Here is a 6893-nt window from a genome sequence, read left to right as displayed (position 1 = left end):
TTTCAAGAAAGCCAACTCTTAAATACAAATTATAGAGAGCTAGTATATTCCCACACATAAGTTGGAAAGTGCACATTGAGCACATCTGTGCATTCAAGAAAGCAGGCTTTCCTATGCTGTCAGGAGCAAAAAGTAGAAGTGATAAATGAGAATTATGTCTCGAGATTGCTTACAGCTTAACAAGATGCCATCACATGCAAAACTATGAACTTTGCTTCTGTTGAGAAGCAGTATAAATGTAATCAGCCTAGAGTGCATTGTCTGAAGCCCAACCAACACAGACAGAAGCCTCTTAAAAACAAGACTGATGTATAATGCTGTGCCTGTAGTCAGTATTGCTGAGGGTTTGCAGGGTGAAGCTTTTCCATTCAGATGAAAACATTTATTTAAATACATTTTCTTTTTCAAGGTGCTGTTTAGTTTTCAGCCATTAAATGCTGTGACATGAAGCTTTGAGTAGAACTTGTTCACAGTGGATAGTATATTACTTATGTCTGTATTTTGTATGCTTAACTGTTGCCTGTAGTGATCTGGTTATGGTACAAGCTCATATCTTCTGTATCATTTACAGAAGTGCTTTGAGCATCTATTTCATCTTATCTTAAATGATAGTAGTTTGCTGTATCTAAAATAGATCAATAAATATAATTCAGTCTTTTAAATTAGAGGTACATGTAAGGCAATGATGGGTCATATATATAGTATGTTTATTGTGTTTACCATGGATATAAGTCACTCTGTCACACCTCATTATTTATAAAAAGGGATGTTATCATTATAATTCTTTATCTCATGTATTATAAATTAAAAATGTATATCAAATATAGGTCTGTTTTGAGGGAAAGGGAAATAATTCAAGGTGTTTTTACCTCTATTTTAAAATAAAATTTTCTACCATTTTTTAAAGGAAAGAGGAAATGAAAATATCATTTGTTTTTAAACATTGAAAAAAAATATATAGAGCCTTCCTAACAACCTGAGAAAGATGAGCAGAAAAAGGTACTGGGAAACATGATAAAATTCTATTTATTTGAGGTTAATATTTTTAAAATGTTTTGCTAACTTTATGCTTTAATATAGGTTTGAGATGACATATAGTTTGAATTAAAAACCAAGAAATATTTAAATTTTTGGAAAACTGAAGAAATCTTTTTCTTAGATTCTTTTGGGTAAAATTTAGACCATTATGTTAACGCAAAGATTTCAGAGGAGATGAAGTATTTAAAAATTGTTTTTGCAGTTTTACTTTTGCATTACTTCTTCCCTGTTGAACCTCGAATGAAATGTACAGATATGTATTGTGTAACTTAGGGAACATACTTCCATTCTGATTGATATTTTCAGTGGTGATGGGGAAAACCTCCTGAACTTGTCACATGATTATTAGTAACTCAAGTGGTTCAAATGTATATAGCAAGTCCCCCTCAACGGTAATTTCTCCAAAGATTCTTGAATGTAGCAAGTAAAAATCAAAGTACTGTTATAATCTTATCCAGTGAGTTAACTTCATAAGCAAAGCCACAATACATTTTAAAATAACAGAAATGTGGTGCAATGAATTATTTAGTTTTGTCAGGTAACCCTAAATAGTTGATTTTTCTGCCCAAGGGATCCTGAGCATATTTAGTCACCCAGTAGTTATTTAAGAATTTAAACCAGAAGATTTTAAAGTTTTCTGCTCTTGTAGTATATACACTGGTATTTACAGTTAACAAGTTTATGGTTGTTTTTATTGGTATACTTAAAAAATAGGGTAAACTTTTCTATTTCAAGTGAAGCTTGACTTGTTTTGTATCCATATTTATAATGTATCCTTTACTGTTCCCAGGTATTGATATACTTAATTAAAATAATAAATTTACTATTTCCCATTAATTCCTTTATTTCTTTGAGGTTGTTTTAAAAGATTTAACACCTATTTGCTGTCAAATTCTAGGTTCAGAAATCTGTTGAAAGGATACAAAATTATACATTTCACAATGTAAATTAGTTTTAGTTCTATAAAGATTTGTTTGCTCCAGCCACTTTAAGAAATGGAAAGCTGCCCAGCTGTGTGTGGCGCAGAGGTTGAGCATCGACCTAGGATCCAGGAGACTGCAGTTTGATTCCTGGTCAGGGCACATGCCCAGGTTGTGGGCTCAATTCTCAGTTGGGAGCATGCTGGAGGCAGCGGATCAATGACGACTCTCAGCACTGATGTTTCTGTCTCTCTCCCCCTCCCTTCCTCTCTCTGAAATCAATAAAGATATATTTAAAAAAAAAAAAAGCTAAAGTGAGATCTTATAATTGGCATTACTGTGGATACATTGGCATTAAAAATTCAATAGAACATCCTAGTATTTTAAGTCAGGAGCAGATGCTGAATTACTCTCAGATTAAACTACTGACTATTCTAACCATGACAGCACTGAGGTTATTCGGACATCATCCAGCACCCACCTCCCACATACACACATCATTACTTCTCTGACCTACTCATTGCCCACTGCTTCCTCCCTCACTCTCCCCGTCTTAACCAACTGGCCTCTTGGTTTCGCAGTCCTTAAAAACATAATCAAGGCTCCACTTAATTACCTGCTCTTCCCTCTACCTGGGACAACTTTCCCCCGGAAACATCAATGTTGCCTTATTAGTACAGCCTTCCCTGACCACCTTATTTAAAATTGCTCCCATTCCTAACACTTTTACCCACCTTTCTTGTTTTATATATGGCATAGCCCTAATTATCACCAAAATCATGTGTATTTTACTTATTTTTGCCCTCATCAAAACTTGGGCTCCCACGAGGGAAGAGGTGTTTACTGCATTGCTTATCTATACCAGGTGCACCCTAACAAGCATTCAAAACTGCTTACTAGGAGGGAGGGAGGACGGGAGGAAGAAACTGAAGCACGCCTCCCCTAGTTATATACGTTTTGATGTTACTTTTTCACCTCCAACGGGCGATAAGGACCACTTAACTGATTAAAAGGTAACAGGTGAATCAGCATCGAAACTGATGTGTCCTTTGATGTTTGGCCGCCCCCTTTCTGCCAGTTGTTTACTGTAATGAAATGATTAGGAAAAAACTCATGAGATTCCAAATGTAATATTTATTTTAATTTATAAAGACATATCTTTGGTCAATATTATTTACAGAGGTCAGATAGTGCAAATAACAACTAATGGATTTGTATTTTTTGGATATCATCCCTACAATCCTCCTGCCCTCGTGCCTCAGTCCTTTTGGGCTGTTATAACAATAGCATAGGCTGGGTGACTTACAAACAACAGAAATTTCTCTCTCCGAGTTCTGGAGGCTGGAAAGTCCAAGATCAAGGCACCAGCAGATCTGGTGTCTGGTGAGAGCCTGCTTCCTTGTTCATAGATGGTAGTCCTGTTGCTGTGTTCTCACATGGCCGAGGTGGAGGTGGTGGGGTGAGAGGACTCTCTGGGATCTCTTTTATAAGGGCACTAATCTTACTCTTGGGGGTTCCACCCTCATGACATAATCTGAAACTCCCACCTCCAAACACCATTATATTGGGGGTTAGGATTTCAGCGTATGAATTTTGGGGGACACCAATTGTAGGAAAAGGCCAGCAAACAACAAACAAACTCTAAAGGAGTTGGGTAGCAAACTTCCCCAGAATCGCAGAAATCACCTTGAAAACGAGGGAGACATTTCTGATAGGAACTGAAAACAGATCCTTATAGATCTGGGAAGCTTGTCCCCAGGAGGGTTATGGCCTTAAGAACAAATGTGAAGCATTAGCACAAAACAAAGCCATTTGTTAATGCACATTTTATAGTTTCTACTGATCACTATCTTTCACACCTGCCTTTCTGTAACTCACAATAAAAATCGCTGGATGGTAAGGAGGGTTGTTGCAGCTCCTCCAGAGCCTCAACCCTCTCCATCTCCACCTAAATTCTGCATTCTCCGTGTCTCGAGTTTTCTTCGCGTCCCGCGAGCACAACCACCAATATTCAGCCTGTAGCACCTTCCACCCTGAGAGATTCTGATTTTCCCCTTCCCTGCTGCTCAAGTGGATATGTATGTAATGTAATCATAAGTTATATAAATGTCTAATCACTGTTGTACAACTGAAACTAATATAACATTGAATGTCAACTGTAATTGAAAAATAAATTTAAAAAAGGGAAAAAATGTATGCAGTGTAATGAGGGTGTCATTGGTTGGAATGAGCTGCACGTGTGAATCTTGTGGAGCTGAAGAAAAGGAGGGAACAGGAAGCCCAAGAGGGCTTTTGGACACTTGGGTAACGTACAGAGAAGGGAGTATTGGCTAGTGGTGGTTTAAATTTGGTGGGAGAAACTGACTGAACACAGGAAAATGTTAAGAGTTGACTGCAATTGGCTAGGAAGTAGAGAAAGAACAGGACTTGGTATCTGAATGTTTGATGGCAGGGAAGGTGGGAGCCTGAAAAAGCAAAGTGGACTAGGCACTGTAGGTATTGTTTTTATTTAACAAAAAATGAAATCTACACATTTAATAGCAATCCAAGTAATACAGGATTTATGTGGGAAAGTTGGGCTCTAAATTCAGGTCTGTTTGACCTTAAATTCTGCTTTAACATACTGTGATTTTAATTTTTGGTTTCTAAAAGAGTAATGGCAAAGGGACAACTGGAAAGGGCAGACTTTGGGGGTAAGATTAGCTTGTTTTTGAAGACTGATGTGCTGGTAGGTGGTTCAGCAAGCATTTGGAAAAGTATTTGACTTTAGTGAGAGGAGGGGCATACAATAATGGAAATTATTTTCATAGATGTGACAATTGATGAGGACTCCAAGAGAGAACATAAAGAATTGAGGAAGTGAGAGAAAACAAAGGCTTCACTAACAATAATATGCACAGGTTAGAATGAAGTGGGATCCGGTATGGAAAACTAGAGAAAGAATAGAAAGTTATGAAGAGAATAGGAAGTGTAGCATCACCAAAACCAAGGAAAGCACTTGTATATAGGAAAAGGTTGTCAAAGCGATTGAAGACACAGATGTCAAGGGTTCAGGCCTAAAATGGCAATTAGGAGAAAAATAGTCGGGGTCAGTAGTTTCAAAAGAAGACTTACACAGGAGTCAGTGTGTAATGAATTAATATACAAGATGGTAACGTTAGGGGACTAGACCATCTACTAAAGTCTGTAGACCTTCTTTTGAGATCTAGAGAAAAAGAGAGAAGAAATGTGAAAGAAATTAGTACATGGTAGCTAGAAAAAAGATCAAGTTCCAGTGAAGGTTTTTTGGTAGGACAAACTGGGCATCTTTATACCTTAATAAGGAAAGTGCCAGTTGAAAGGGTGTCAGTTTAAAGTGCAAGTGAAGAAAAGAAAATGACTTTATTAAAAAAAAATTTTAACTTTAAGCGTACTAAAAATAGTAAATAACACCTATAATCAACCACTAAGTTATGTAAATTAAAGGCCCTTCTTAAGCCCTCCAACTTACAAACCCCTTTCTTACTCCATCTTTCCTGTTAATCGTTTGGCACAAATGTTTTCCAACTTCTTACTTTATTTACATAAGCATCTCTCCTATCTTTACACTTTTAAAAAATATATATATCTTTTTATTGATTTCAGGGAGAGGAAGAGAGAGAAACATCCATGATGAGAGTCACTGACTGGCTGCCTCCTGCGCGCCCCCTGCTGGGGACCAGCCGCAGCCCCGCATGCGCCCTGGCGGGGGATGCAGAAGCCATCTCCTGGGCCCTAGGCCGATGCTCAGCCCCTGGGCCACACCTCTGGGCTATACTTTTTTTTGTTAGATTAAAATGATGCCAGTCGTGGCCAGTGTGGCTCAGCTGGGTGAGCTGGTCTCAGGCACCCAGAGGTTGCCGGTGGGTTCTCCGGGGGCACGTGCGGGGTGTGGGCTGATCTGGGGGGGGGGGGTGCAGGAGGCAGCCAGTGGATGCTCCTCTCTCTAAAATCAATAAAAACATTTTAAAATGAGTAAATAAATAAAATGATGTCATATAGGTGGAGGTGGGCAAAGGAGCAGAAAATGGGGATGGAAAGAGACTTTGCTTCGGTCCCTGATGAGATGAGATGATGTTTACGCCCTTGTACACTTGAAACCCCTGTCACCCCAATCAATTCAATAGAAAAAACCGATGACAACTTTTTAATGGACACACACAAAAAAATGACACCATGTAAATGTTTGCAAATTGCTTCTTTCAATATGTCGACAGTTTTCTAGGTGAATACACAATCACATCAAATACATCGTTTGTTTGTTTTTTTTTTTTTTTTAAATTCTCACCCGAGGATATGTTTAGAGAGAGGGCGTGGGAGAGCGAGAGAGAAACATCCATCGGTTGCACCAATACGTAAGTCAACAGCAAGCATGAATTATGCTTCATCGTACAGTTGTGTCTATTACACAGTTTTAAAAACGGCATAGCGACGACAGGAAATATGCGCTGAGAGGGCGCCTCACGCACTGCCCCCAGAAATCCACTTTGGAAAGCGGCACCCACCGTTTCTCCAAGAGAACTTTTCCAGGTGTTACTTGAAAAAGCGGACAGCCTGGCCCAGCGGGCTCAGGGCTGATCGTGGACCTGGGATCCAGGATCCGGTTCGATTCCGGTCAGGGCACACACCCGGCTGTGGGCTCCACCAATGACTCTCATCATTGATGTTTCTCTCTCTCTCTCCCTCTCCTTTCCTCTCTCTGAAATCAATAAAAATATATATATATTTTTTTTTAAAAAAGAAAAAGCTGACAGATGACAGAGCACTGGGTAAACTCTTGCTACTTACGAACCCGGGAATAAAAGAACTTGTGCTTCTATGAAACTCAAGCACCAAAAAAGTCAGGAGGCTCACAGCGTGAGCAAAAGCCTTCCGAGTACAGTAGTTCCCACGCGGGCTCCTCGCTTTCCAGGGAAA

The sequence above is a fragment of the Miniopterus natalensis genome, chromosome 8 (genome assembly GCF_054644295.1).
Source record: "Miniopterus natalensis isolate mMinNat1 chromosome 8, mMinNat1.hap1, whole genome shotgun sequence".
Classification (NCBI taxonomy): Eukaryota; Metazoa; Chordata; class Mammalia; order Chiroptera; family Miniopteridae; genus Miniopterus; species Miniopterus natalensis.
The sequence above is the reverse complement of the archived record's forward strand: the minus strand, read 5'-3'. Positions refer to the sequence as shown.